A 22,080-nucleotide genomic window follows, 5' to 3' on the forward strand; every position below is an offset into this window, starting at 1 on the left:
TTTTTGTTATGAACAAATCCATGTCACCCACGTTCACCATTCATGTTAGGAAAAAGTAATCGTTTGATCTGATACACTCATGCTTGTATAACTTGATCTAATAAGAAGATATTGGCCCTGTTTGGTTTCCTGTATTATAGTGTACTAGGAAATTTTGACCGCTAATTATGATGTTAAACAAAGCCAGTTTACAAAACCAACTCCAGAACCCCGCGTTAGGAACCTAAAGAATCTAATGAGGCCTTTGACCGCGTGATTGGAGGATAGTTACTGTAGCATCACTGTAGCCAATCATCGATTAATTACCGTTATTAGATTCATCGCGAAAAATTATACCCATCCCTAAAAAGGTTTTACAAATAGACTTCATTTAGTACTCCATGCATGCGAGATTCTTTTCTTGGATTGTGTGATCTAGGATCTCTAGATTGAACCAAACAGGGCCATTTTTCCTATTTTTAGAATTAAAACGTCACATGCCATTATTATTCTCTAAATTGTCAACCCATTAACCATATCACGTTTAGTTATGGGAAAAAAAATTAAATGACCATTTGATGGGAGAAGTAGCAATTGGCATGTGTATGCAAGCAGGTGCCTCAAATCTTCTACTTGGTGGCTGACGCACCCATGTAGTGACCTGACACGTTTTGACATTCACATTGAAAAACGAAATTCTTTCGTACGCACTCTCATCATGAACAGGAAATTGTCACGTTAAAACAATGAAACTTTATCTGTCCCGTTAGATCTTTTAGACGTTAGATCTAATAGGAAGTTAGTTCCTATATTTTCTCTATTTTTATAATTAAATATATAGATACTATTACCTCCTAGAAAGTAATACTTTATTTTCACCCTCAAGATCTACGGTCCACAGTTATTTCGGAGTACCGTAGGGATAGAAAGTGTGGATGGTAGATTAAATTCTGTTATTATTTAGCTGATTGCACCAAGCGTCTGAAATGAAAGGCAAGACGAGAACATGTTGTGACTGACAGGCTATAACTTATACTACTAGTTATACCAACTCTTAATAGCAAGTTTACTGTTTGTCCTTATGAAATTTAATTTGTTGCGACTGGTGGGTGAGCCAATGAAATCATAAAAGCTCAATTTACAAGTTACACACTATAAAGCTAAAACCACTGATGTGGGAGAAAAACTCACTTGCATGCCTCCTGATACAACAGACAGCAAAACTAATTCGCGCCTCATGTACCATGGAATGGCTCACCAGAGGGTGTGTGTAGCAATGTTGCATGGCGCGTCCGGAATTCAGAAGTGGCGACTCGATCTTGAAGAAGTTTCTTATGGGGATGGGAAACATCAGGAATTTTAGCTGCAGTAATGCTGAAACTGGAAGCCTAAAGTTGTGCAGCGAGGCAAATAAAGCTCTATCATGCTCTAGTTCCAAACCTAACGGGCGCCCAAACCTGTTTGCAAATTTCGGCGAGTTGAGGATGCCAGCAAAACAGACCCTACATCTACATGCATCAGCGTCTTGACGGAGCTGCTAGTCTAGTTTGTTTTACCCCTGCATCTGCCGAGTTCAGAGATGAACTCCAAAAAAATATAAAGAAAATACATTCTAACAATTGTCACAGACGGCTAGATAATAGTTAACAGTGCAAGTATCAAATGACATTGCGAGTGTGTTCTTCCATGCTATCTGAAATGAGAGGGTGTCGGTTTTTTTCAGTAGTTCAGTACACCCTGGGAGTACAAGCCACAAGTCCACAACAATGTAACGTATTGCATCATTTAACTGATTGAAACACGTTGTTAAGCAAGATGATGCATGGGTCAGCTATATAACTGCTGCCTCCTGTGTGGATCGAGCAGAGCAAGATGCTAAGGGGCCTGGCTGGGCTGCTCCGGTTTGGATTTGGATGTGGCCCAGCTGGCCATATCCATTTCTTTATTTCCAAAAAAGATTACAAAATTAAATAAGGGAACCCCCACAACACATACTCCGCTCTTCTTCCTATATAATGAGACCTCCGGGGAGCACAAAAGAGCCTTTTTTTTTCATCAGACTCTTTGGCTCCTCTTGTCTTTGAGATTTGTTTTCAAGTTTGAGGTCTCCCATAGTCAAATCCAAAACTTTCCCCTACATGGCTGCAGATGGAAAATTGACAAAGGTCAGGAATGTTATTATTGATAATTGTACCCGATGGCGGTTAATTTCTAGTTGGGATGGGATACATTGGGAATTTAAGATGAAGCGTGAAAAAGAAAAGATGAGCCGGGCATGAATCGTCATGAGGAGAGATGTCAAGATGAAGGATGCCCTGAAGTTTAGCTATCGCTTCTGCTTTTCTGATGGTTTCCGTTTTGCTTTGTACCCAGAATCTCATATTACAATCTTCGAGATTATGTAATAAATAAATCTATATAATAATTTAGTGCGATGTATGTCTGTGGTTCAAAGTGCATGTGGGGCGGGTTGTGGGCAGCCGCAAACCCACATACTATGTCGCTAATTAATTTTGCAGTTACGCTGCTAGCCACCGCAAACTCATACAAAGTGGACAACAATAATTCGTGGCCTTTGCGGCAGACCCGCCAAACCCGCATACGATCTCTGCTTGCATACTTCTAGAAGCAAGCACTTGTATAACATGGTGGTTAAAACAAATAGGATAAACACAATTAAACTGGCAACGAATCGATCAATGGCACATCAATAGCATAATCCAAAATAGAACTGACATATATTCTATACAGAACAGATGGAGATTACATTACATTACCTGGGATAAACACAAGCAGCTCAACACTAGTTTGCTGGAGATTACAGTACATTACTCGCTCTGTTCAGCTGGCTATGGTTGGCGGCCGGTGCAGATTTGCTGTGAGAGAAAAATACTGCTGGCTGGTTGGTGGCTGCTGGCTGGTGCTAATTTAGTGTGAGAAAAAATCGCTGCTGCTGGTTGCCGGCAGAACAGATTTGCAGACTTTCTAAATACTAATGAAATTTGAGACAGCGATCTTGATGATAGCTTATAATATGAATCTTTCGACACTAACAATGGCAACAAGTAAAAGTACGAATCTTCATACTCAAGTTCTCCTATCAATTCTTTCTTCAAATCTGGTTAGTTAAAAAAACAAAAAGAAAAATTATGTTTAGAACTGCATTGTAATTCAGAGTTCAGAGCTCTACAATACAGTGCATATCAGTTACCTTGTTATAAAGCTTCCAGAGTTTGGCTGTGGCTTCCTGCGACACCGGTTGTGCCCATCAATAATCTCTTTATACAGCTACGCTTCGCGTCATCAAACTCCGCCAGTAAGTGGAGCCTAATGAAACAAAATTCAGGATAAGAAGTCAAAACAATCGTTCTAATATCTAGTGGCTCCAGGCTATGTATATCCATCCACTCTGCACATAGGCAAGTGTCTGTGCTGAGAGCACATGCTAGCTCAAAACACCAAGTGCTCAGAAGATGAAGGCCACCAATCACCACCGATAGTGCCTGAACTTGGGGGAAGAAGAGTACGAGGTGTTGGGATTCAAAACCAGAAAAATTTCAGTTGCTATGCTACTAAAATGGGCGAATTTCAGAAAATTCAGATCGGGGTTCAATTGTTTGACCGGTCAACGAATATATTTTTAAACGAAATTTGGATAGAACTTGATGGAATTTTGGGCATTGATCACTCCTGTAGTAGATGGTGGAGAGAATTGGGGAGATATGGTGAGAAACTTAGGAGAAAGACGGTGAAATCATGTTGTTTCACCATTTGATAACTATCTTAAAGTGAAAGAGGCACAAAAGAGGTTTATAATTAGATTTTATTTGTGTTTTAATACCTAGAGTAGTACATAGACTTGTATGGACCATAGTCATGGCATAAAAATTCAGTTTTGATCAAATTTTTTGAACGATTTGGTTTCGTTTCGGTCCTCACCGAAATGGGCCAATTTCGGTGAAATTCGATCATCTCGGACCGAATCCCAGAACCACTACGTGCATCATCTAGATACCTCAGATTCCAGTGAGGAGGGGTGGAGTGCTGTTGAGGAGGGGCAGAGATGACCTGCACGATGAAGCCTACGCTGAGGGAGCAACGACCAGAGGGGTGGCCGCGACATGCTCTTGTGCTGCGACCGCCACCGTGTCAGCGCTGCCGCACCGCCCTTTGTGCTGCAGCTTCATTTTGCATCCGAGGGAGCTGAAGAAGATGATTCTGAGGAGCAGATGCCGGTGAGGAGGAGCGGTCGTGGCGGAGCGGAGCGGCTGCATCGATGGTGGTGGTGGCTGCCGCCGCTAGGTACGGGAGGGACTGCGAGGATTGTTTGCGGGTTTTGAGGGTTTCGTGTGTTGTCCGCAGGCCTAGGTACCCTGGCAAGTACGAGGCCACCAGAAGTTTGCAGCTGGGCCGCATTGGCCATATCAGTTTTTTTTTTTTTTTGCGAAGCAGCTATTATTAATTCATCAATAATCATGTTCATTTTTTTATTTTACACGAAATGAAATTATAAACGGAAGAGAAAGATGCAATTCAGCTTAAGAATCAAGTCATATGTAAAGGGACATATTGGACATTTGACATCTCAAATACATTCATGAAAAGCAAGTTGAAGCCATTTGGCTAAACGTTTTTCAGAACGACTCCGTCTCCACCGAGAAGCCGCTCCAGCAGAAGAGCCAAAATCCGAACCGTTTTAGGAGCCAGAGTTCTGTCAAACTAGCTCTAAGTGTTTCTTAGCAGAGCTACTACACACAGTTCATCATATTCACTGCACGGGATCTCTACAAGTTGGTTGGCGATGGTTGAACAGACATTGGGAGTGCATTACATACACTTCCCCCAATGAGATGGAAAATATGCACGTGTCCAATAAAAATTATAAGAGTATTATATATATGGACATTACACCTCATCTATCTAACTGCAACAACCAAGAGGAGTTGTTTAACCAAATATTTTTCTGTCACACTCCAAAATATTTAATTTTGGATTGTGAGTATCTTTTAGAATATGTTCAGCCATCTTTAGGGTTTTTCAAGAATTTTTCAGATTATTCTTAAAATTATTCTCATTTTTCCTGTGAGCTAATTTCATTTATTTGAATGGCTCTAAAATCTTTTTCAAGAGTTTCAAATATTTTATTTGGACTCTTGTGTCCCGAACTATCTTCAGCAATTGTTGGGAAAGTTTCGGATCTTCGGATTATATTTTTCAGGGTTTAATTTAAAATAGTTATCTAGACTGTTCTAGATTTATGTTAAGCCTGAAAATATGTCCTGAAAAACAAATTCATTTTTTTTTCACCTCAGGCAACTTGTTTTTGGCTCAATCCACTCTAAATTCTAGAATCGTGCAGTGCACAAGCTTGAGCTTGGCCACGGCCACGATCTCATCATCCATCGTATTTCCACCACAAAAAAAGTGCATCCGAAGCTTCTTGTGATGTACCAAAGCAAACACTCTTGTTTTCGTCGTTTTCCTTATTCCTTCCTTCAAGAAGTTTGCTTTCTTGTCGAAGATAGCTGATTGAAATTATGATCCTCGGTTTGCACGTCACACGAGCCCAACCATCCGTGTCTTATAAAAGGTGTAGCCCGCTCAAGCCTTATCTCTCCATCATTTCTTCTTTCCGCGGCCCACCTCGGAGATCCAGCCCAGCACCAAACAAACCTGCTCAGCCCATCAGCAGCCAGCCTCGATCGAGTCTGTGCGCTGCACGGCGTCACCGCCTTCTTGGCGTGCATGCCATCCTGAGCCAGGGCGTTGTGCCCTATAAATCCCGAGGCCAAAGCCCCCTGTTCCGCCCCTAGCACCGCCGGCCCTAGGTCATCGCATCTCCCCTGCTGCCGCCGACCCTCCTACAGCTGCGCCTCCACCCCTATGCGCGTTCCTCCGTGCCCTGCGTCGCCCAGGTCTGCTCGTCCCTAAGCGCCACCGCCGCCCGGGGTCGCAGCTCGCCCTCCCCCATCGCCTCGATCTGCACTCCTGCGCACGTCCCCTCGTCACGTTCGCTGGTCACAGGTCACGGATAGACCAACGACGCCCGCGCGTCGTGGGCCGTGGCTCCCTGCGACCCTCCCCCTACGGCGCGCCCTCCTGCCGTGCGGAAGCACCCTGCTGCATGCGACCCCATCTGCTCGACTCGCTGCGCCTTGCCCCCCCCTGCAGCGCCGCCTCGCTCCTCGCAGCGCCGTCGCTGCCTGCATTGGGCGAGCATGCCGGGTACCATGCCCCCATCGAGATCGCAAGTGCCTGAGGCTGCATGTCTCACTTCGTCTCAGTGCTACGAGCCCAGCCCTACCGCTCTTTGACTCCCCTGTCCCTGTGCGCCCATGAACCATGGGCAGGAGCTCGCTGGGACGGAGCAGACTGCACGCCGCGAGTTTCCGGCCAAAGCTGTGCTCCCCAACGCTGGTAAACCATCTTTAAATATCTTTACATGTGGTTTATAACTAAAACAAACGAAGCCCATAGTTCTTTTGTTTTCTTTTAAAATGTAAATCCTCCGATAGTTGTTTCTTTTCAACTCTTTCTCCGTTTTCTGTGTTTCTTGCGCTCTCGTAACCGTAGCAGCGAGCCCTATTCTTTAGTGCGTTCGTTTAAGGCGTTTCGTTTATTTTGGTGTAATGTTCTTAGTTGTACCTGTTTGCTTTGTATGGTTGCTCGTTGATTGCTTCGAGTAGAAGGATCGCTGTTTGAAGTTTGAAGAATCAAGAATTCCAAGTGAGCAAGAGCTGAAGAGCAGTAAGAGTAGCTTTTCGTTGGAGAAAGGCAAGTGACCCTAACCATACTTCTATCTATGCTTTATTTACAAGATGATATGATTTAATTGGAACATGGAGAACCACCCAGGAAAACAGTGCAACCACAATACTATATGGCTCTGGTCTTGGCTAAGTAACTAGAGGATCTATATGTCGTGCTGGGGCGTTTGATTGGTGGATTTTTCGGGTTATCGTGCTTTGAGGAGCGGGTGAAAGAAGCTTCGTCTTCTGAGGCACCGCAGAAAAAGGGACCAGTGCGTACATATAGTGATTCTTTGGAAAAGCCTCGTGGTGAATCCCTAGCCACTCACCAAAGGAAGTGTTAAGGGCTTTGCAAACCCGGGCGACATGGGAAACACGAATTGTGGGTAAAGTGTACAACCTCTGCAGAGTGTAAAACTGATATATCAGCCGTGCTCACGGTCAAGAGCGGCTTGGACCCTCACATGATTAATAAACTTAAAGATGGATATAAAACACTTTCTGGTTATTTCTTGTGGCCTTGCTGAGTACCAACCATAAGTGTACTCACCCTTGCTTACTGCTGCTTAGAAGGAAAAGTTGCTGAGAAGTATTCTGAAGATGTTGCTGAGTTCTAGGCATACGCAACCCCCAGTCGATTGCCTGTGAAGTTTGGAGCCCTCATTTCCAGGATAAGCTGTATAACTCTGATAGTCTTTTATTTGTTTTAGTTCTCTTTTTCGTGATACTGTTACTGATTATTCACTTATGATGTCTCTATATGTATGAAACTTGATCCTGACATACATATAGTTATGTATTTTCGGTTTTGTTCTTAAAACCGGGTGTGACATTTTCCAACAAGAAAAGCCAGAAAAGGCCGGTTCATTAGAGTTGCTAGAGCCATATTGGTATGAGTCAAAACCATGCCACACAGACCCTTAGTTTTGCATTTGTTATAGATGTATAAGTATGGTAAATAATTAAGTTTGGCATAAAATCATTTAAAAGATGCACACCTGTATAGCTATAAGTAGAAGAAAAATAAAGTGCTTCCCGTTTAGCAAATGTAACAAGCAAAACCTACGACTCTGACCTTCATAAGAAACGGCCGAGTCAAAACAGAGGAGTAAGACTATGATGTTGTATTGCAGCATGGCAATTAGAATACAGTGAAGACACTTGGGAAGACTTCCCCTAAAGATGGGATACATCGGGAGTTTCAGCTCAAGCTTGTTGAGGAAATCAACCAGAAAAACATTAACGTGAACAAGCACTGCAAGCTACCTTGTCCAAGATGCAAAACATATGTGCATCAGTGTATGTGAATTTGATGTGGGGTGTCTGATGATATCGTCCACGAGGTGTAGAATCTTCAATAACTTGTGTCGTCCGATTAACACGAATGCTTTTATGGTGTCTAGAGGTAATGCAAGTTAAAGAGACAGCACTTATTTTACTGCAGGTTCCTATAAAAGCTGTAGCCTTTCCAAGGGGACTGGGGGAATAAAAACACTTGGATCTTGGTGCAACAGTGACATCACAAAAAAAAAATAAAATTCATACAGACCATGTGTGGAAGAATAATGAGATAGCCTGAAACATGGCGAGGAAGTTGAGACATGAGTGCAAAGATGAATTGCATGGTTGAAGAGGTTTCAAGTGGGGATAGGGTGCATCAGGAGATTCAGCTCAACGTGGAGAGTATGAATCTGTCGTCACTCCCACCAATCTCGGAGAGGTAGTTTGTAGTTGTGTTCCATCATTCTGCGCGCGAACAGATGACACTGGAACATCATGCACGTGCAACATGCTTTTATCGGTATTATTGAACAATAATCTTGGTTTTCACCAAATTTTTAATTTGTAGCCGGTCAATGGAAGGAGGTATTGAATGGTAGAATGGATTTTTCGGTATGTGGGGTCGCGAGGCCACGACAGAGGACTTAAGAGTACATACACAACATTCACGACGCGATAAATTATACTGATGCGATAAACTAATATATCAAGCATTTTTTCAGAAATGATAGATGATGCAAATCAGGCAGGAAGTTTACCATGAGGATAGGATAAAGGCCGTGTCAGAGCAGCTCGTAGGATTCATTTCGAGGGAGATTCGAGATCCTAGAGGAGAGTTCTACCATGACAGCCATATCCATAGATGAGTATCCTCACAGACATCGTGATGGGCTTAGTATACTTGCATACATTGTAATCGTGACATCAATCAATATTTGTATATTTGTAAATATTATTTTGTCTAAATAACTTAATTACATCATTAGCACGCAACTAATGGACATATAGTATTATATAGCTCGTGTGTACATAGCAATTCCGAAAGAATAAACTGTAATAAACAAATTAAATAAAATAGGATTTGGGAGTAATCTGGAAAACCCCTTGGTATAGGTTGAAAAGACCAACTGGTACCTAAGGGGCCGCCAAGTTGCATCAGCGTGGCAACCCCTTAGGTACAGGTTGGTTTTTAATTTCCAACGGGTACCAAAAGAGGCCTTAGCTACCTAGTAAAATACCCGTTGTCCTACACCAACGCCTTTAGTCTCGATTTCGTACTATCGGTTGGAAATCCGGTACCGGTGGCCCTTTCAAACTAATGTCGATGGCCTGTTTTTCAAACTAATGTCGATGGCCTGTTTTGTAGTAGTGTGACCTTGTCATGTAAAATTATTAATGAGAAATATGGTCTACACTAATTAGCAGCACCAGCAAATAAGGTAAGAACATTGTGTTACACCAAGACCAACTTTTTGCTAAATTAAGTTATTATTTCGCCTAATTGACAAAGTCGCTGAGACATCCCTGATCATCTGTCCTTCTTTCTATCATTCAAACTCAACAGTGCGATCAAGGATGCGATGAGGTGCTCTCATTCTTTCAATAATGTGCATACATATAGCTGCCTGCTGGGGAATTGATGAGAGCATAAGGGCTGACTTTATAATGCATGCCTTTAAAACTGCACCATTCATTAAAGAAGTAATAGACCTCTTGCTTATTAACTCTGCAATAGTGGCAAACATCCAGAAAGCAGAATTCACACCACCTTTAGTCTGAAAAGTCTGCTCTTGAGGATCTTGTAATGGGGATGGGATGCGTCAAGAGTTTTTGATCAAGAGCGATTTGAGAAACAAGCAAGATGTAACCCCAGATTAGGAAGCGCTTACTGCTGCAAGATAGTAGCAGGCTTGATGGGTGTCGCAACTCAGCAGCAGCACGCCTTGGCACGTCGTATGATGGCTGCCACTGTTTAGCTGTCATCCACCCTTATCGGCAGCTTCCTTGTGAAACTAGCATGTACAATACCCATGGGTACTTCCCAATCCCAACCAATGTAACAGAGCTCCAAACAATAACCATCATAGCACATCTCAAGCATGGTTAGAATTTCTTAACCATTCACGGCATGGCCCAAGCAAATTAGTGGGTCGCAGTACCAGTGACGAAGGCGCATCTGATATTTTACTCTTTCTCCACTCATCTGTATCTCTTCTTGCTTGCCGTTCTCCCAAATCCAATCGTCACTGGCCACCGACGAAGGGAACAGGACAAAGGCGTGTCCTCGCCCACACAGCAACTGCAGTCGCCCACCTAGAAGAGGCATTGGTAGAGACGGTGGTGGTAGATCAGGTTCTTCTTTGCAGCGCATTGTTTTGTTATTCCCTCGATCTATCCTCACACTAGCTGTCTCGGGCTTATGCGAGGGAAGAAAAACCATAGGATCGGAGTAGATTTTTTGTTTCCCGTGAAATCAGCATCTTGCTACAGTATTCCGGAGGAAAGGAAGTGTCTTACATTTCCTCCATTCCAAACGCTCACTTCAACCTCTTTTCCTACGTTTTTCTTTTGAGATGAGATTCCTTCAATCCAAACGGGGCCTATTTCTTTCTCGAGCAAGCTTTATTCATTATAAGACAGCAATTATGACACATTATCAAAATTGACCTATGACACAGAAGAGAAGATAGCTAATAATTAGACAAACAAAACTGGCTCAAACAAAAGACAACTTCAGGCAATTCTTATGTCTTCTACTAATTGGTCAGAGAAACTGTCTCTGCCTGAGATCTATTTTTTATGATGAAGAAGTAGTTAGTCCATCTTTTTTTTTAAAAAAAATGCAGACATCTCTCCTTCAAATGGATTTGTTCGATCTATGTCTATCTTTTCTGATTTTTTCCGAGTGATGGACCTTGACAGCCCACTAAGATAATTATGCTGAGGCCTGTGTGAGCCAGTCCAGCATAGTGTGGGCTGACACCTCACATGTGTGAGAAAAAGAGCCGCCATTACTGAACGTGCCTATATATATTGGCCATAGCGCCATTGTGGGAGCAGGCTGCCGTTGCCAGCACTAGATGTCCATGTTGCACATAACTTTTTTAACTCAATAGATGTGTAGCCATAAATCACGCTAATGATTTGTTTAGATCCAAAAACTTCAGGACATCATTTTTTGGTCAAGACTCAAACAATTTTTGCGAAATTTGCCGAAACTTCATGAATTTTAGTAATTACTGTGGTGACTGAGAAAATTCTGAAACCGAATTCAGAACCCTGGTAGCGTTAGCAACCATAGTCTCTGATCTTCCATATGAGCTACAGTCAAAATAGTAGCGTGCTCTCTTGGAGTACCGTAGCAAAGCCCCCATCATATATATAGTAGTATTACCCTAAGACATAAAAAAGTTAGATTTAACTTACATTTTGCTACTACTCCCTCCAGTCAAGAAAGCTTGACATTCAGACATCATGGAGAAAAGCAGCAGAAAACTAGCTGTTCTCTTATCTCCAGTCGTGTTTTAATGTCTAGAGATAGTAGCATAGAACATCGACTAGTATTCTTGGACACACTATGTGCATGTATGCTCATCCTAGCTAACTAGCTGATGCAGCCCAACTATTCTTGATCCTGGACCGTGATCTAAATGCGATATGAAGGCAGCATGCAGGCATTTCTGGCACGGAGTCGACACAGCACGTTCGACAATGTTGGGACTCAAGCTACAAACTCCTGATGTATCTCATCCCCAGTAGAAACCTTGCCAATGATTGCTTTCTTGGATATGCTGCCACTGTTGTGCCGGGAAGCAAGTGATGATTCCCTTGCAGGGTGTAGCTTTGTAGGAACGTGTCCTGAAATGAAGGCTATCATATTGTTTCACCGGCGATCACACTATATATGCATAGCCGCATTTCTATTTCTATATATGATAGCCCCGAAGGTCTGCGGCCTGCTACGGTATCCACGTCGATAAAAAAATCGTCGCCGTAATTTCTACATCCAACGGTAAAAAAAAATCTCCCGAAGAATTGATCCATCAGTCAAACCCGAGCTCCCCTCCACCCCGGCGGCGGCGCACCCTCCCCAGCCAAATCCGGCCGGCCGCCGCTCCTCCACTCCTCCCCGCGGCCGGATCCGGCGGCGGCGCCTGCAGGTCGGTCGGTGGAGTCGCAGATCGAGCGGCGGCGGGCGGCGGCGTCAGCGCGGGCGCGACTGGGGCTGAGCGGGCGTGCGAGCGCGCGGGAGGCGAGCAGCGCGGAGCAAGGCGCCCGTCGCGAGGCCGAGGCGCGCGCGTGCAGGCCAGGCCGCGGCTGGAGGCAGGGCAGCACGGCTGCGCACGACGCGGGGGACCATGGGCCCCGCGGCGGCGGCGGCTCGGGTGTGCACGGGCAGGCGCGGGCAGCGCACGAGCAGGAGGCCGGAAGACGCGGCGGCGGCCACACGGAGGAGGTGCCAGCGGCGCGCAGGACGGGTTCCGCACACCTCCCTATGGCCCCCCTGCTCCATTGCCCCCGTTTGCCATTTCCTCGGTAGTTGTTCCACGAACCACACGCCGCCGGCTGCCGCGCGCCGGAGTTAGAACCGCGAGCGCAGCCGCATCCGCAGCCGCGAGCGCCGCCGCCGCAGTCACGGCCGGCGCCGCCACAGCCGTCGCTCCCCGCCCTTCCCGCGCGGTCCGCCATCCGCCGCCCACCTACGCACCCCTGCTACTACTAACGCTAGCATGCCAATGCGTGAGAGGGAGAGGATTAGCCTGCAGGGGCATCTCCGCTTCATGTCGAAAGGCCCAGCAACGGCGGCAGAGCCTAGCTCTGCTTCATATGGCTCACGTATCTCTTGTGTATTCTCTACTTTTACGTGCTGCAAGCCTTCAACTCCATGATTTACAAAATAGAGATTCCTAAATCTTCTAAACTCTACAGTCTTAGCTTGCAACTGTATTCATTAGATCTAGATTTAATTTAGTACTCTTACTATTTGAATCTTGCTAGATGTTCCTTTCATTCTTCCACTGTTTCTACCCTTCTGGCCTGCAGCGTTATGTTACTGTTATTTGTTCCTCTTTTACAATCTATAGCTTCGCAGAATAAAATTTCTATTTCTTTGTAGTGCCTTTTTCCCAATACTGAGACTTACAGTCCCCTTACTACTGGATTTAATCTTGATCTCACAAACTGATGCATTCAAATTTTTGATTCCCATAGATTCTATGCAGCCTGTCAGCTTTCATTTGTATTGATCCTTCTTCACTACACATGGTAAACAATTTTACATACATTTTTTACTTCCTCAAATATTTATTATTACTAGGTAATTAACAACAATGTTCCCTTTTAACAGGCAGCCCCTAGATACTTACCCATCGCACACATCGGGGCAACAGAACTAATTACAAAGGATAGGCAGAGCTTCAAAATGCCCTTGTGACCACACCAGTACCTCCTGCGTCTAAACCACTGATACAAGGCATCTATATTGCTATCCAAAAATACATGTGGTTCGCAACTCCAGCCAAAAAACATTTCATGCTTCCCACCAGATTTCATCCTTGAATTCGCAATGCCGAACCAACGAGACATGGTTCTTTCTTACAGAACCATGGAACTTCAAACTTAACCTCTCACCTTGGACAAATCAATATCGATCCCAGATAATTCCATGGAATACCCCTGTGACAATTAACATGGAAGGTATTCCCCCCACATGCCTTCAGTAATGAATCTTCAGGGCCTCTGCTATTACCTTATTGTGACATACAAGCTTCTGCATTTGATCACAGCACTGGCATATGCACTGCAATTACCTTTGCACATAGCACAGACTTCATTCCTACTGCCCAACAGCTAGGCATATCATATAACCATCAGCACAGCACAACTACACATGCATTTCCAGTAGCATTGCAAACCAGCGCCTACTATCAATCCGAGCACAGCAATGATGCAAAGTAGGCTCCAGACCCTTCCATATGCACTGATGTACATGATTCTTCAACAAATTACGACCCAAGTAATAGCAAGCATACCTTTAGAATTTGTATTCATTTATCTTCTTTTATGTAACACATATGCTACATAATAACTATTCTTATTATGCCTTCTTATTAAAAAAACAAACAAACAGAGATCTATGAGGACCCAGACATGGTTAGAGAAGCTTTCAAGCGTATCGTTGAAGGTATGTTTCTAACTATATAAATCATTTGTTCATCAATTCTACTAATTATAACCTCTGAAATATATTATTACCTCCTACTTATTCCTTTTTATTATAGCTGAAAAAGAGGATGAAGCTTCTTTGAATCCCGCTCAGTACAACAACAGCGAATACTACAGCAACAGCTCGGATGACATCAACCCTAACGACGACTACTATACCATAGGTATAAACAAAGAACAAACCATATTACACTTTCTTTTTTCCTTTCATTCTATTTCTACCTTAAACTAATCAAATATACAAATGCCAATTTAAATCCATTTATCTGTCCACTTGCAGATTCAGACCGTGAACCAGCAGAATGAAAGCATAAATACTAGGTAACCACACCAAAAAAAAGCCTTTCTTCTTACATGTAAACCAATAATATACTTTTGTAGACCAAATACTCTTATGATTAATTACAGGAAGTAACCGTATCTGCCGGTAGGCGAACGACGTCTCCAAGCACATCAAATAAAGTAGAAAGAACCTCTCTGTTCCATTATGAGTAAATATATTATCCGTCAGCTCTCTTAACTAAATTCATTTAATGCAAATTAAAAAATATTGCCAAATGAAATTGATCAAACACTTGCGCAAGGAGCAATATTTAGCAGCTTCAACTGTGCAAGCTTTTCTCTTATTTTTTCCCAAAACACTGTGCAAGCTTTTACCTCCCTCATCCTTTTTCTACACCCCAAGTATAATATATGTACATCTCTATGTATATGAATATGTATGCACTATCTTTCCTTATATATACTATACTCTTTAAATACATTGGCTCTACCTAAATTTAGACAAATGCAAACAAAAAAATATTGCCAAACGGAATCACAGAAAAATTTTACACGCGCGGCGGCGCGCGCACTGCACTCGTAGGTATATTCGAAGTTGAAACCCCTGATCTGATCAGGGCACTAATTGGCCTTTCCTTAACACAATGCAATGTCCTCTTAAGTTTGATGAAACAATTAACCTGCTGTGATGATGCTCCAAAACGTCTTCAGAAACTTTGTTGCTATCCACAAATAACGTTTTCAGAATATTATAGTTCTTAAAGAGTATGGCAATTACAAGAATGGTGCTTGTCAGACTAGGTACGTAAGTTTTTTGGCAACAGTCCACCGAATTGTTATTTAATGATACTCAACACATTATTTTTGGGAACCATACTTTTTCAACTTAAATATTTAGAAAAATCCTATTCAAGGCTGATGTGACAGCACGTGAGATAAATCTTGGTACCCAGTGAATCAAGCAAATAAAACTGACCTGGTGCTGAGCTAACTCTGGCAGCCAGTTTTCGGGTGATAGTAAGTTTCTGCATATATAGCTCCACGGTGGTCCATATATTTCAAGCTTTTCCTAGCCTATAAACAGCACATACTCCAGCATGGCAGCACCTAGATAAAACTCACAACACCAGGATGACACCGTACTATAGTGGAATGGTAATGGGATACATTGAGGAAGAAACGAAAACTCAACAAGAAAGCAGCACAAGCCGTTGGTTTCTTGATGTTGACATCTGGATGGCCCTAGGATCATTTCTGAGTGCTATGGCCTATGGCTCAAGTAGAACTGATCATGGATAGAGATCCTCTACAGAGCGGAGGGTGCTAATGCAGAGCACTGTTGTACTTTAGTATGGATGCATGAAGTGAACTAAAGTACTGTTGTACTTTAGTATGGGTGCTAATGCAGCGGAGGCGGCCTGTCGGTGGCGGACTTTAGTACCTGCTGGAGCCACCAGCCGGTACTAATAGGCTCCCAGGGCCACTATTCCTTTGGCCCGGTACTAAATTTGCACGTTAGTACCGGGCAAAGCGGTGACCGGTACTAACGGCCGTGGACGAATGTGCGTTTTTCCAGTAGTGTGTACTTTATCCGCCACCAGAAACATCCATTCCATGATCAGCGTCATGGATCTCAGTTGCTACAGATATATGTAGATTTTTAACATCACACAGCTGTCTCTAATATTTTTTTCCTTCGATGAAGCCACAAGTTCTTATTCATGTTCGCTTGTGTGTGTGTGTGTGAGCACCAGAAGGCAACCCAAATGGGTAGAGATGTGGTTGTTGCTGGTGCGTGCGCGCATACACATTATTACCCATGAGATAGCAATAACCCTTGCTTGAGACAGATGAAGTTACTGCCAGAATACGATCCGTGTTCTCCTTCTAGTAACGAATAAGCAATAAATTTAATTACTGTTGTTTACTATAATATACTTGTAACACATAGCAAAGACATAATATTGTGAAACTACTTTTTCATACATCTATTTGTATAATTTTCAAATATCAAAACATTACACGCAAAAAGTAAACAGCTACTGCCAGTATTAATTATTTGTTTATGAACCCAAAGTATCGTGCAGATTGTCAGTCCAAAGACCAACGTTTTGAGGCCAAAAGAGGTATATAAAACATTAATATTTCAGTACTACTTGAGACATATGACTTGGTGTATTGGACCCATCCATCCCTACTGAAACCAAATGTGTACAACATTTTTAATTTCTTCTAGTTTGACATGGGTGGTACCAGCACATTCAAGATCAATAGTTTTTGCCTTTCTAGAATCATGTATGCTGAAGTTGTTAGAACATCTTAGTCAGAAATTCCTCAATGTCACTACCTGTTCCGCTCGAACATGCAAAGGATTTTTTGTGTATTCGGTTGAGAAGTCACCTTGTCATTGAAGCGATGAAAATGGAGTGTCACATTTCCGTATACATTGATCGCTTGGTTAAGAGAATTTGGATGTCAAGAACTCCCTCTAGTCAAGTTCACTTGACGTTTCGTACAAGGAAAACAGCTTGTTTCCTTCAGTTTTTTGTCTACACATAAACTTTAGTTGACTACTAGTAATACAAATTTTACTTTTAACTATGAACAGCTGCACCCTTATGTCTCCTTTATTTACTGCAATAAATAGTAATTTGGCAGCCGTATTGCTCTAGCCTTTATTTCCCAGCTTATAAGTAGCACATACTATGTACTCAACTACTCAAGCACCTTTGCCTACGTTTTATGTAGACCGCCACACAAAATCAGGATCGCACTGTACTGCGCAGGGTATGGGAATGGGAGACATCAAGGAAAAAATGAAATGCAGCTCTAAATGATATGGGAAAACAAGCTATCAGTTTCTTCCTGTAAACATCCCTTTTGGCTCCGGTACTGTTTCCCCAGTGCTACGGCTTAAATAGAACTCATCATGAAATCGAGATGCTCAGTTGACTGATGCGGATCTCGAGGAGCTAATGCATATCATGAACAATGGCATTTTGTTTGAGTTTTTTTGTCACCCAATATTTTGAATAGGATAGGAGTAGCTTGTAATCGGATTTTACGAAGTAATTCAAAAATCAATTTCCTATGTCTTTTGTGGGCCGCCAGCGTTTTTCCGTTGAACTTTCGTTAGTCACGATTTCAGTGCAAATTAAATTTGTGAAATTTCTGGAGGGGTTTTGCTGCTAGGATGCTTGTGAGCAACTTTTGTTCAATCTCCCTCAATCTCGCGGATTCAACCCAAATCGTGTTTTTGGAAGAGGCGTTCGGATTTTTGCTCGATTCGTGATGACTTCTTGGTATTTTTGCGAACTTCTTCATGAATATGTGAGGCCTTTGGTTGCGCATCTATAGCTGAAGTTTCATCTTGATTAGTTGAGTATTGGGTGAGTAATTTGCTCTTCAAACTTCAGTTTTTAGCTCTTACTGCCCGTGCAGGCAGCCGGCCCACGCAGCAGCTGCCCGTGCGGCAGCAGCAGGCCACACGACCCGCGACCAGCCCAGCAGGCGGCCCAGGCGCGTGCAAGCGGCCGGTTAGGGTCGACCCATACTGCCCGGGCTGGCTCATTAAGCTGCAGTAATGATTAGTTAGCCTAGTGGGCTGGTAAGAGCAACTCCAGTAGGACTACTAAATGGTCTGCTATTTCCATATTTGCTCGGTGGATGCAAAAAAATTGATCTCCAGCAGGCCTTCCAAATAGGCTGCCATTTTGGTAGGCTTTTCAAATTTCTCCCCTCACCCGCCAATTTGGTAGCCCTCTATTTGGACTGCCAACTATAGGCCCTCTATAGAAGCCTAATTTACTCGGGCTGCTGGAGTGGAGGCCTATATTTGGGTGAGTAAAATTTAGAAGTGGGCTTCTAAATAGACATTTGCTCACCCAAATTTAGAAGCCCTACTGGAGTTGCTTTAAGGCCCATCACTCTCCATTTAGCCCGTTAGGCCGAACTAAAATGTCCAATTTAAGTAAAGTAAACTCGTAAAAAAATCATTTAAAAAGACCAAAAAGAGAGAGAAGGTTGACAAGAATCCGAGAAAATTCTAATAACTATCTGACAAATATGTGTGGAAGGAACATGTACAATTCTTTTCCTCTATATTAATATATGAATGTCAAGACTCTTGTCAGTACCGTTTTAAAAAAATACAACTGTTAAGAATCGGCTGAAGTTATCTTTTATTTAAAATCAATTCTTTAGTTTTTTCTGTTAAACCAAAGTAGTGTATGGCCTGCGGCTACTGTCATGACCTGAGTTGGTTAATCATGGAATCAAATGAGAAGGTAACATATGTGATATTTTCATGATACTAAGGATTTACTGCAAACTAATTTGCAATTTACTTGATTAGTATTAGGTTTCTCTTCTAAACATACTAACAACAGAGTTATGATTTTAGGGTATTCTCAGATTATTCAAGCCTCGCAACACGCTAATGCTAGTTTCACAAGCAAGCTGCTGATAAGTGTGACACTGATGACAGCATCGCGGCAGCCATCGTACGACGTGCCAAGGCGTGATGCTGCGACACCCAGCAAGCCTGCTACTATCTTGCAGCAGTAAGCGCTTCCTAGTCTGGAGTTACATCTTGTTTCTCAACTCACTCTTGATCTAAAACTCTTGACGCATCCTATTCCCATTATTACAAGATCCTCAAGAGCAGACATTTCAGACTAAAGGTGGTGTGAATTTTGCTTTTTGGATGTTTGCCACTATTGCAGAGTTAAGCAAGAGGTCAATTACTTCTTTGATGAATGGTGCAGTTTTAAAGGCATGCGTCATAAAGTCAGCCCTTATGCTCTCATCAATTCCCCAGCAGGCAGTGTATGCACATTATTGAAAGAATGAGAGCACCTCATCACATCCTCGCGAATCGCGATCGCATTGTTGAGTTTGAGCGATAGAAAGAAGGACGGATGATCAGGGGATGTCTCAGCGATTTTGTCAATAAGGCGAAATAACTTAATGAGCTAAAAGTTGGTCTAGGTGTACCACAATGTTCTTACCTTATTTGCTGGTGCTGCTAATTAGTGTAGACAATAAGATTTCTCATTAATAATCTTACATGACAGGGTCATATTTTCAACCAGGAAAAAAGAACAGGAGAGTTACCCTATAATTACATAGGTGTACATCATGCCAAATTATCTATATTAAGCTGACATTATTAAGGACACTAGTTATGCTGATGTGCCGGCAAAGAAATTATTGAGAGAGACAAAGTGCTGTATCTTGCATAATATATAGATTTGGCATGATACATTGGGTTAAAGCATAAATCTAATGTGCTATAGGTCCATTTTCATACATACAACACCGCGACAATTAAATGTTTTAGGAGCTCCTAAAAAACAACATGGTACTACACAATTGAACGAGGTGTTATCTCTGGCAATCAAATTAATGACATTTTTATGATGTACTAGTCTTAGATATGCAATAATTGGGGAGTAAAATCCATCACCGGTCCCTAAACTTATACCGTTGTGTCATCCCGATCCCTAAATTTGCAAATCGACCGTTTAGGTCCTCAAACTTGTTCATCTGGGTTATCTAGGTCCTCAAACTTGTTTAGTTGTATCATCCTGGCCCCTAAACTTAAAAATCACCCGTTTAGGTACTCAAACTTGTTCAGCTATGTCATCCCGATCCCTAAGCTTGATTTTGAGTCTCATCAAGATAAAACAATATGATCTAAAAACTCTATATCAAGAAATAATTCATAACTTTTTCACATAAATTCGAATGAAGATAAACTTTATATCAAAATTGTAGCCCTTGACGCGATCTATAACTTTGTAGTTGAAAAGTTTTTGAATTAAAAATATTTAGGGTCCCAATTTATTTGCTGTAAGTCTATAGAATTTTAAAATTTAAAATTTAAAAATAAATTGCACTAAACGACTTCAAATAAAAAAATTTTAACTACAAAGTTGTAGACCATGCCAAGAGCTATAATTTTGACATAAAATTTATCTTCATGCGAATTTATATGAAAAAAAGTTATAAATTATTTTTAATATAGAGTTTTTGACCGCTCAGACGAGACTCAAAACCAAATTTATGGACCAGGGTGACACAATTGAACAAGTTTGAGGATCTAAATGGGTGATTTCTAAGTTTAGGGACCGGGATGATACAACTGAACAAGTTTGAGGACCTAAACGGTCGATTTGCAAGTTTAGGGACCGGGATGACACAACGGTACAAGTTTAGGGGCATAATTGGGAGACAACTGTCCAATCATCGCTAATCAAATGAACCTAAATCTTTGGATCTTATGCATTTAGGTGTATGCAGAATAGTTGAGATGTATGCGCGAACAAGCTACAAGCTTATAGTATATGCAACCAGTGGGAAGGAGTGCCTCTTCATGTTAAATTCCCAATGCATCCAAAGGGAATCAATCTTTACACCCACGATCATCCTCCTGTGAGGTACAAACCTATCTACTCACCATTTGCACAAGTTTGCTGGCTTAAGCTTAATGTGGTATTTGTCGAAACAAATCCTTTTCTAGCCTTGGAGGAGATCAAAACACAGCTACATCTTCCTTTTTTTATGGATATCATAATTCTGTTCTGTTGGATTATATGGATGCAAAGGAATGATTTAATATTCAAAGGAATCCCACCGTCCCCAGTAAGGTGTCTTAAGACTTTCATAAAGGAATTTGCTCTTGTTATTCTTCGAGCAAAGGCGAGATGGAAGTTATGTTAGAATGGTTAGAAGCCTTTGTGTAATAGCGAAATATTTTTCCTTTCTTTGTTTCTCAAAATTGCTGTATAGAACACTCTTTTCACTTGTTTCTTTTTAATATAATATAATCAGTAGGGGGCAACCCCTCCTTATTTCCTTTCTTCCTTTGTTTCTCAAAATTGCTGTATAGAACACTCTTTTCAATATAATATAATTAGTAGGGGGCAACCCCTCCTGTTTCATAAATAAAAACCTATCTACTCACACAGTCACACATCAGCACTGCACTGAGCTCCACCGTGGGGAATCCCCCCAATCCCACCTTCTCCTCGAATCAATCTATTAAATTTCCTAATGTTTCTCATCCCCGGAGACAACCTAATCTCTGATAACCAATGGATTGCCACGATGTTCGCTGTAATAATCTTCATCACTCCTAGCTTGTCCAATTTGGTAATACATTTATGTAGGAAGCCATGATTTTTGTGGGATGTATGTACCCCTGTATGATGTGTATGCAGTAAATATAGGAGTGCAACGTAAATGTAGGACCAGACACATCCAATATATATGTTACAAGATGTTTGAATTTGCTCTGTTGCACCAGGATGCGTGCAAGTGATAGATTCTTCTCCATTGGCGCATATTTTAGTTATACTTAAATCTCTTGATTTAGATCATTTTTTCTTTGATACCATATCGGCTTGTATGCAAAAATGGGATTATTCTAAATTTTAAGCTACAAAGAAGGGTGCAAAATGTAACAATATCCTGGAAACACAATTTAGTTTACAGTACAATAGTACATTGTTCATTAAAAACTCATATAATGGCATTTCCATGTATATAGTTGATTATTGCA

At 42.0% G+C, this 22,080-nt stretch overlaps 2 long non-coding RNA genes across 4 annotated transcripts; one reads left to right on the forward strand and one right to left on the reverse strand.

Annotated features, from left to right (window-relative positions):
- Window positions 1-2,695: 2,695 nt before the first annotated feature.
- On the reverse strand, window positions 2,696-4,291 carry LOC120695893. The gene is made up of 3 exons (XR_005683934.1): window positions 4,048-4,291; window positions 3,191-3,306; window positions 2,696-3,097 (listed from the first exon to the last, which is right to left on the reverse strand). It is a non-coding gene; the product is annotated as an uncharacterized LOC120695893 (long non-coding RNA).
- Window positions 4,292-13,502: 9,211 nt separating this feature from the next.
- On the forward strand, window positions 13,503-14,792 carry LOC120665674. 3 transcript variants are annotated; one of them, XR_005671271.1, is made up of 5 exons: window positions 13,503-14,025; window positions 14,140-14,193; window positions 14,291-14,398; window positions 14,515-14,555; window positions 14,643-14,792. It is a non-coding gene; the product is annotated as an uncharacterized LOC120665674 (long non-coding RNA). The 3 variants fall into 3 exon arrangements; XR_005671275.1 differs by having other exon boundaries at window positions 14,666-14,792; XR_005671269.1 differs by having other exon boundaries at window positions 13,504-14,025; window positions 14,515-14,645.
- Window positions 14,793-22,080: the final 7,288 nt, after the last annotated feature.

The sequence above is a fragment of the Panicum virgatum genome, chromosome 2K, assembly GCF_016808335.1.
Source record: "Panicum virgatum strain AP13 chromosome 2K, P.virgatum_v5, whole genome shotgun sequence".
NCBI classification, from domain to species: Eukaryota; Viridiplantae; Streptophyta; class Magnoliopsida; order Poales; family Poaceae; genus Panicum; species Panicum virgatum.